The sequence below is a fragment of the Oncorhynchus keta genome, chromosome 21 (genome assembly GCF_023373465.1).
Source record: "Oncorhynchus keta strain PuntledgeMale-10-30-2019 chromosome 21, Oket_V2, whole genome shotgun sequence".
NCBI lineage: Eukaryota > Metazoa > Chordata > Actinopteri > Salmoniformes > Salmonidae > Oncorhynchus > Oncorhynchus keta.
In genome coordinates, this window is record NC_068441.1 from 29,615,501 (window position 1) to 29,625,499 (window position 9,999).

Genomic DNA, 9,999 nt, shown 5'->3' on the forward strand with positions numbered 1-9,999 from the left:
AACTAAGCCTGGTAGGGCCACAATGTCAATCAACCATCATTTAACTTATTATTTATGCATTTAACATGATTCAGCTTCCCTGCCCCTGCACTCACAATGCCCACCCTCCTTAAGTGCAGCTTTAGTAAACAACGCGAGACTTAAATATTAAACGTTTTCATCAATACAGTTGATCCAATATTCTGCCTATGGAAGAGAGTTGCACATTGTTGATACTGCCAACAACATTCAAAAACAACAAAACATTTCCAAAGAGAAATGCTTAAGTGTTTTTTTTCTTCTCTCCCGATCAGTATACAAGTACACCGTCCATGGTCGCTATTGCCAACAAGAACCTTGATCCATCAAATCAAACTTGATTTGTCACATGCGCCGAATACAATGTGTAGACCTTTAAATTCTTACTGACAAGCCCTTAACCAACAGTGCAGTTCAAGAAAGCGTTAAGGAAATATTGACCAAATAAACTAAATAAAGAATAATAACAAGTAACACAATAAAATAATAATACCGAGGCTATATACAGGGGTACCGGTACCGAGTCAATGTGCGGGGGGTACAGGTTAGTCGAGGTAATTTGTACATGTAGGTATGGGTGAAGTGATAATAAACAATGCGTAGCAGCAGTGTAAAAAAACAAATGGAGGGGGGTCAATGTAAATAGTCCGGTGGCCATTTGATTAATTGTTCAGCAGTCTTACGGCTTGGGGGTAGAAACTGTTAAGGAGCCTTTTAGTCCTAGATTTGGCGCTCCAGTACCGGTTGCCACGTGGTAGCAGAGAGAACAGTCTATGACTTGGGTGACTGGAGTTTTTGACCATTTTTGGGGCTTTCCTCTGACACCGCCTAGTATATTGGTCCTGGATGGCAGGAAGCTTGGCCCCAGTGATGTACTGGGCCGCGCTCACTACCCTCTGGAGCGCCTTAAGGTCAGATGCCGAGCAGTTACCAAACCAGGCTGTAATGCAACCGGTCAAGATGCTCTCGATGGGGCAGCTGTAGAACTTTTTGAGGATCTGGGGACCCATGCCAAATCTTTTCAGTCTCCTGAGGGGGAAAAAGTGTTGTCATGTCCTCTTCAATACTGTCTTGGTGTGTTTGTGCCCAAACATTCATAAAATCCAAAAAACAGATTGGGGTGAGGCTCAAAATAGTTCTAATGTCCTTCACATTTCAATGTAAAATTATGATTTTACATTTTGATTAATCTGCGCACCTGATCACTTTTATGTACATTTCAAGAATGTGTTTTCAGTCAGCGAAATTGAATCTTGCTCTGGTGGCTATAGTGTTGATATGGGTTTGTGGATGTTGTCCCTCTGTCTGCTCCAGGTGCCGGCTCATGGCTGGGTCATTGCTGACTGTGACTCCAGTAAGTGTCCCTTCTGCAACAAGAAGATCAAGACCCTGGAAGGGAAGCACTGGGTGTGTGTGTGTGTGTGTGTGCGTGCGTGCGTGTTTACTTGCTTGAATGTATGTGTACACACAGGCTGCCACTAGTCTTTACAATGACTGTCTTGTTTTAGCGCCATGACAAATGTGTGATCTTTGGGTCATCATCGTGCTACTGTGGGTCTCTAAGAGACCACATTCTGCCACCGTTGGCCATATACTCAGTCTCCAAGGTCAGCCATTAAACCCATGACAAGCCCATGACTCCGTTCCACAACATTTTGCAAATGAAGTCCCGCTGTTAATTGCCATAAAGACTTTTCTTCCACTAAAAGCAAAAAATGCAAGCAGATTTTGTCACCCACTAAAACTCCAGTATGTGTTAAATGTGTTTATTCCTTGCCATGCTCCTAACTCTCTGTCCCTGGGTTTCTAGAGAAGGATGAAGAGGGAAGGAGGAATTCCACGGAGGACACTAGCCTAGAGGACATCACCCCAGACGGGCACATTCTGCAGGTACTTCCTAGAACCTAAAAGGGTTATTCGGCTGTCCCCATTTTGGTTCCAGGTTGAACCCTTTTTGGTACCTTGTGGAACCTTATTCACAGAGGTTCTACATGTAACCTAAAAGGGTTCTACTGAAACCTAAACAGGTTTATCCTATGGGGACAGCCCCAAAAAACTTTTGGAACACTTTTTTCTAAGAGTGTAGGGTCCCCTAACTATCAATGTCAGGGGTATGCATATCCACCTCACACAAAATACCAGTCCTATCTATTAGCCTGGGCACCAATGTGTGAAAGCCAGTAATCCATTTTAATTTTATATGGATCTGCGAATGTCAGTCATATTTCCTGTAATTTGGGGAATTAACAGATTCATATGTTCTCCTCCCCATCTCCCTTTGCAGATTTCTCCAATTCCAGACACCCACCCTCTTCTGGTCTTTGTGAACCCAAAGAGTGGAGGGAAGCAGGGGGAGAGGTAAGAACAGAGCAGCACAGACATCATAAAATACCTGCACTAATAGCATGTTGTCCTGTGACTGTGAGGGAATATCATGTCATGGCATGTATGTTTCAGAGTGATGACGAAGTTCCACTATTTATTGAACCCACGGCAGGTCATCAACTTCTCCAACGGAGGACCTGGACCCCGGTAAATACAAGTGCAGTTTGACCATCTCGGGGTGGGAGGGAAGTGGACTGTACTATTACATAAACTATCTGTTATGTCCTTGTTACGACAGTAACTGTCTTATGTCGAAGGGTTCATGTAAGGTTCATGTAATGTGCTACCTTTTTTTAACCAATTTCCAATTTGGAGATCTGTGTGACATATTTAGTTAAATTATATCTTAATTCTTATTAACTGTTATTTCCACTATGAATGTGTATCATTGTGTGCTCTTGCTTTGGCTTGCTCTTTGGGGTTTGGGCCGGGTGACTGTAAAAACACTTTGTGACAACTGCTGATGTAAATGGGGGGGTTGAGGAGAGCTCATTGGTTCCTATGGACCTCTGGCATGTGCAGGGGATTCAAAAGCATATGACAATGTATAGTATTTTCATGTGTTCTGTTCTCTACCACAGACCCGAGTGACAAGCGGATTGAGGTGGTGGGGTTGTCGGGGCTATCGAAATGGTTCGGATCTATTCTGGGCTGCCTATGTAGATTGATGGTGAGCCCTGCCTATGTAGATTGATGGTGAGCCCTGCCTATGTAGATTGATGGTGAGCCCGTCTATGTAGATTGATGGTGAGCCCTGCCTATGTAGATTGATGGTGAGCCCTGCCTATGTAGATTGATGGTGAGCCCTGCCTATGTAGATTGATGGTCAGCACTGCCTATGTAGATTGATGGTGAGCACTGCCTATGTAGATTGATGGTGAGCACTGCCTATGTAGATTGATGGTGAGCCCTGCCTATGTAGATTGATGGTGAGCCCTGCCTATGTAGATTGATGGTGAGCCCTGCCTATGTAGATTGATGGTGAGCCCTGCCTATGTAGACTGATGGTGAGCACTGCCTATGTAGATTGATGGTGAGCACTGCCTATGTAGATTGATGGTGAGCACTGCCTATGTAGATTGATGGTGAGCCCTGCCTATGTAGATTGATGGTGAGCCCTGCCTATGTAGATTGATGGTGAGCCCTACCTATGTAGATTGATGGTGAGCCCTACCAATGTAGATTAATGGTGAGCACTGCCTATGTAGATTGATGGTGAGCCCTACCAATGTAGATTAATGGTGAGCCCTACCAATGTAGATTGATGGTGAGCCCTACCTATGTAGATTAATGGTGAGCCCTACCAATGTAGATTGATGGTGAGCCCTACCAATGTAGATTAATGGTGAGCACTGCCTATGTAGATTGATGGTGAGCCCTACCTATGTAGATTGATGGTGAGCCCTACCAATGTAGATTAATGGTGAGCACTGCCTATGTAGATTGATGGTGAGCCCTACCAATGTAGATTAATGGTGAGCCCTACCAATGTAGATTAATGGTGAGCCCTGCCTATGTAGATTGATGGTGAGCCCTACCAATGTAGATTAATGGTGAGCCCTACCAATGTAGATTAATGGTGAGCCCTACCAATGTAGATTGATGGTGAGCCCTGCCAATGTAGATTAATGGTGAGCCCTGCCAATGTAGATTAATGGTGAGCGCTGCCTATGTAGATTGATGGTGAGCCCTACCAATGTAGATTAATGGTGAGCCCTACCAATGTAGATTAATGGTGAGCCCTGCCTATGTAGATTGATGGTGAGCCCTACCAATGTAGATTAATGGTGAGCCCTACCAATGTAGATTGATGGTGAGCCCTACCAATGTAGATTAATGGTGAGCCCTACCAATGTAGATTGATGGTGAGCCCTACCAATGTAGATTGATGGTGAGCCCTGCCAATGTAGATTAATGGTGAGCCCTGCCAATGTAGATTGATGGTGAGCCCTACCAATGTAGATTAATGGTGAGCCCTACCAATGTAGATTAATGGTGAGCCCTGCCTATGTAGATTGATGGTGAGCCCTACCAATGTAGATTAATGGTGAGCCCTACCAATGTAGATTAATGGTGAGCCCTACCAATGTAGATTGATGGTGAGCCCTGGATGCAGCCTCCTTGCACATGCTAATAAGTAAGTGCTAATATTAATATGCTTTTGTACCTGATATAATAAATGCAATATATTAAGTGAGGTTGGCCTTGGGATCTTTATGACAAATTTAATTAGAGTGTGACAAAACTCAAGGCACATTTTTTCTTAAGAAACATTGTTGATGTTGTCCTATATTTATATTGTATTTTTGTTTTTTTGTATTTATATTGTTTACATTTTTTAAATCCCAGGCCCCCGTCCCCACAGGAGGCCTTTTGCCTTTTGGTAGGCCGTCATTGTAAATATGGATTTGTTCTTAACCGACTTGCCTACTTAAATAAAGGTTAAATAAAAATTTAAATAAATGTTGGCTTGTTGTTTTAGCAGTGTCCCCAATTAGGCCCATTCTCATGACTCAAGATTGTTTCTGTCATGACTTCCGCCAAAGTTAATGCACCTTCTATGGAGTCAGCAGGTGCACACAGCCCTCCTCTACTTATGGAGGAGCGCGTACACCAGCACGCGACTATGTTGCAAAGTCTCGGCACAGCCATGGATCGCGTGCTGCAAACCATGGAGCGATGGGGGAGAGGGGGTTTTCCAGCAACCCCATCATCATCACCCCAGCTCCCACAACAACCCACACCGCTGTCCACCCCTCCTTCACCTGGATCCAGTGGGATTTGGCTCGTGCTCCCTAGGGTATTAGATGGAATGGATGCCATGTGCCAGGGGTTCCTACTCTAGCTGGGGCTCTACTTGGCAACTGTTCACCCAGCTCCTTCGGGACGCGAGAGTGTAAACGCCCTCATCTCCTGTCTGACTGGTAGAGCACTCGAATGGACCAACGCAGTCTGGGGAAGGGAAGGACCGACGTTGGACAATTATGAGGATTTTACCTGCCGCTTCCGGGCAGTTTTCGATGGCGCAGGATGGAATGAGCGGGCCCTGATTGACAACTACAGGTGTGGTCTACGCGAGGACGTTTGTAGGGAGCTAGCCTGCAGGGACACCACCCTTACCTTTGACCAGCTGGTGGACCGATCCATCAGGCTGGATAACCTGTTGGCCTCCCGTGGACATCCGGATCAGTTCTATCCCCCAGCACCTCAGATCCGACGCCGATGGAGCTAGGAGGTGCTGCTATGAGGGGGACCGGAGGGGAGGTAATTCCCTGCACCACCTGTGGCTGCATAGGGCACACTGCTGGACGGTGCTGGGGAAGTTCTCCAGGGAGTCGAGGCAGCAGGCAGGGCACTGGTGGATCTTCCCAGGTGAGTAGGCACCCGACTCACCCAGAGCTCCCTGTTGCGCACATGTGTGTATGTATAGAATTTCCTGAGTTTTCCTCACATTACCAGCATAAGGCACAAGTAGATTCAGGTGCAGCTGGGAACTTTATTGACCGTTCATTTGCAATTAGATTAGGGATCCCTATTTTTCCTGTTGATGTGCCCTTCCCTGTACAGGCCTTAGGGTCGGGACTGATCAGGGAGGTCACAGCTCCACTATGTATGATAAAGCAGGGGGATCATAAGGAGAGAATTAGTCTCTTTCTGATCGATTCACCTGCGTTTCCTGTGGTGTTGGGGCGTCCCTGGTTGGCCGATCATGACCCCACTATTTTGTGGAAACGGGGCTCTCAAGGGATGGTCACGTCAGTGCTCAGGGAGGTGTGTAGGTCTTATCATAGGTGCAACTACAGTGGAGAGTCCAAACCAGGTCTCCAGCATGCACATTCCCCCTGAATATGCCGATTTGGCTCTCGCCTTCTGTAAAAAGAAGGTGACTCAATTACCACCCCATCGACGGGAGTCGACTGGTCGACTGTTGGAGCATGACCTGTACGTCAAGGCTGAGAAATGTCTGTTCTTACAACAGTCCGTCTCCTTCCTAGGGTACCGCCTGTCCGTGACAGGGGTGGAGATGGAGAAGGACTGTATTTCATCCGAGTATAATTGGCAGACTCCAACCACGGTAAAGGAGGTGCAGCGGTTTTTAGGGTTTTCCAACTACTACCGGAGGTTTATCCGGGGCTTTGGTCAGGTAGCGGCTCCCATTACCTCTTTGCTAAAGGGGGACCTGTGCGACTGCAGTGGTCAGCTGGGGCGGACAGGGCTTTTGGGCAACTGAAGTTTCTGTTTACCTCGGCTCCCGTACTGGCTCATCCTGATCCCTCTTTGGCATTTATAGTAGAGGTGGATGCGTCCGAGGCTGGGATAGGAGCTGTGCTGTCTCAGCGCTCGGGTACGCCACCAAAACTCCGCCCCTGTGCTTTTTTTTCGAAGATGCTCAGCCTCAGCTGTGCTGAAAGAACCACGAAGATGGTGACAAACCCGTGATTTATGTTTGTTGTAGTTTAAAGATTATCCTATTGTGTTCTTGTTTCATCTGGAGAAGATGTGTGTTTTTTTCCTTGGAAGATTTTTCATTGATTATGTTAGAATGTTTTTGTTGACAAAATACCCTCAATAGAGAACTGTGTTCAATCAAGAAAACCTACTCCTGACTCGTTTATTCCACCTTCCCGCTTTAGAGTGACGCCTAATTACTTGGTACGCTCACAGTACAGAGCCCACTCCCACCCAGTGTCCAGTCTGTACGTTCCTTCTGATGTCCTCGATCGTTTGATCTGTTGGGCTCACACGTCACCCTCCTCTGATCATCCTGGCATCGGTCGGACAGTGCGCTGTCTTAGTGGGAAGTACTGGTGGCCCACTTTAGCTAAGGACGTGAGGGTTTATGTTTCCTCCTGCTCGGTGTGCGCTCAGTGCAAGGCACCTAGACACCCACCCAGAGGGAAATTACAACCCCTACCCGTTCCACAACGGCCGTGGTCACACCTATCGTGGATTTCGTGACGGATCTTCCTCCGTCCTTTGCCCGGTCTCCCTACGGTTCTACAGTCTGCGGAGGCCCTTTTCACTCATGTCTTTCGGCACTACCGGGTGCCGGAAGTTGATAGTTTCTGATCGGGGTCCTCAGTTCACATCTTGGGGTCTGGAGGGCGTTTATGGAATGCCTGGGGGTCTTGGTCAGACTCACCTCAGGTTTTCACCCCGAGAGTAACAGGCAAGTGGAGAGAGTTAACCAGGATGTGGGTAGGTTTCTGCGGTCCTATTGCCAGGACCGGACGGGGGAGTGGGCAGAGAATGGGCAGAGATGGCCTAAAACTCCCTCTGCCACTCCTCCATCTCCTTTTCAATGTGTACTAGATTATCAGCCGGTCCTGGCACCGTTCCATCAGAGCCAGATTGAGGCACCTGCGGTGAACGAATGGTTTCGGCACTCGGAAGAAACATGGGACGCTGCGCATGTGCGCCTGCAACGGGCCATCAGGCGGCAGAAGGCGAGCGCCGACCACCACCGGGTCTGGCTCTCGACCCGAAACCTACTCCTTTGCCTGCCCTGCCGGAAGCTGGGTCCGCGGTTTGTGGGGCCATTTAAAGTCCTGAGGAGACTGAACAAGGTTTGTTATAGGTTACAGCTCCCTCCTGATTACCGTATTAACCCCTCGTTCCATGTGTCTCTCCTCAGGCCGGTGGTGGCTGGTCCGCTCCAGTAGTCTGAGGTGCAGGAGGTTCCTCCACCCCCTCTGGACATCGAGGTGGCCCCGGCATATACTGTGCGAGCCATCATGGACTCAAGGCGTCGGGCGAGGGGTCTTCAGTACCTCGTGGAGTGGGAGGGGTACGGTTCGGAGGAGAGATGCTGGGTGCCGGTAGAGGACATCCTGGACCCTTCCTTACTGCAGGAATTTCACTGTCTCCACCCGGATCGTCCTGCACCTCGTCCTCCGGTTTGTCCCAGAGGCCGGTGTCGGCGCGCGGCTCCACGACTTCCGCTGAAGTTGGTGCCTCTCCTTGTTCGGGCAGCGTTCGGCGGTCGACGTTACCGGTTTTCTAGCCACCACGGTTCTACAATTATTTTTCCATTTGTTTTGTCTGTATTGTACACACCTCGTTCCCATTACGTTTGTTATTTATTATTATTATTTCCCTATTTAACCCTCTGGAGCCATCATGGTTTTGTGAGTGTTTATTGTTGTCAGTTACCTCGTTTATGTGATTCTGGATTTTAGTTCTCCTTTATGGAAGATTATTTTTGAGTAAAGTTACTATTATTACTCATCTTTGTGTCCTGCGCCTGACTCCGCGTTACCCACGTCACCTAGACTGACAGTTTCAGAAACACAATTTGATTTACTGGAGATGAGCATTTCCCAAACCCTCACCCGACAGACCACATTTTTGTTTTTGCCATACACTGACACACCAGACACAATTAATCTAGGGCTTGGTGATTACATTACTTGAATCAGGTGTGTCAGTGTAGGGATAAAACAAAAATGTTTCCCTAACACCAGAGGGTATAGGGATAGACTGTGTTGTAGACTGTGACGGCATCGTAAAACCTCTTTATTTTACACCCTGTGTTTAGATCCACATCACACACAAGAACCAAGCCAACATGCTGACGGCTGTTCCTGCCTAACCTTCAGGCTTCTTCCACCTCAAATAAAGCTCCAGGTGTAATGTTACGTTGTCCCTAGTTGCTGGTCTTGGGTCAGTTTTGCATTAATGGTTAAGGTTAAGATTGGGGAGGGGAAGCTGATCCTATATCTGTACCAAGGGGAAACTTCACCCAGGAACAGAAGTCCGCTGACTCTGCTCAAGGTCCATTGCCATAAAGAAACAGACCTTTGAGCGGAAACATTCTGAATTATGTTGCTTCCAGAAACACGAGTAGCCATTGATTAACATTGAAGCTCAACTCATTTCAGTGAACAAAGAACTCTAACTAACCCAGGCTTTTGTTGATTTGAGTAGGTTCCTTATTTTAAGCTTGATATATGCTTATTGTTTAAGTTGTTATAATTTATAATTCCATTCCATGAGTTGGATTACTATTATGCCTTATTGTTTTGTCTCATTACAATAATAGACCTGTGTGTTTACCAGCTTTCTATAGCATTTTCACAACAAACGTTTTTGTATCCATATTGATTAATGCGAAATGCCAATAGTCTGTGTCTCTATAATTGTTGTTCACTGTCATAAACCAAATTAAGTACGTTTGACTTCCTCAGCAAATTTCCTGTAGTGTCGACAGATCAGACAGCTGAGGGTATCATTAGGATTGCCCGACATTCAGAAGCTCACTTCCTCTTTATCGCTGACCTCATCTTTCTCTGCTTAGTGAGGCTGCTTCCAAACCACAACTACTGAGATGCTGTCCTCATGAAAAAGAGACATGGCTTTTCTCATAAAAAAAAGAATAGTATGTGTATTCATGTAAGATATATATTTTTTAAGCACTTGAAAAACAGACAGCAATTTTATCTCCGCCTTTCTCAAGGTCAGTTACCAGAGGGATATCGTTGTACGTGACTGAATGTAGTTTTATAAAGGGTGTCTATGGTGGTTGAGCAGCTGTCATAGCGGTGCTGTGTAATCCTGAAAGGTTTTGTGTTTGTTGGCCATGGATTGGCTTTAACA

The 9,999-nt window shown here is 46.7% G+C and overlaps 1 long non-coding RNA gene across 1 annotated transcript; it reads left to right on the forward strand.

Annotated features, from left to right (window-relative positions):
- The first annotated feature begins 1,245 nt into the window (after window positions 1–1,245).
- On the forward strand, window positions 1,246–4,318 carry LOC118399791 (uncharacterized). Its single transcript, XR_004828910.2, has 4 exons — window positions 1,246–1,425; window positions 1,829–1,908; window positions 2,303–2,376; window positions 2,476–4,318. It is a non-coding gene; the product is annotated as an uncharacterized LOC118399791 (long non-coding RNA).
- The last annotated feature ends 5,681 nt before the right edge of the window (window positions 4,319–9,999 follow it).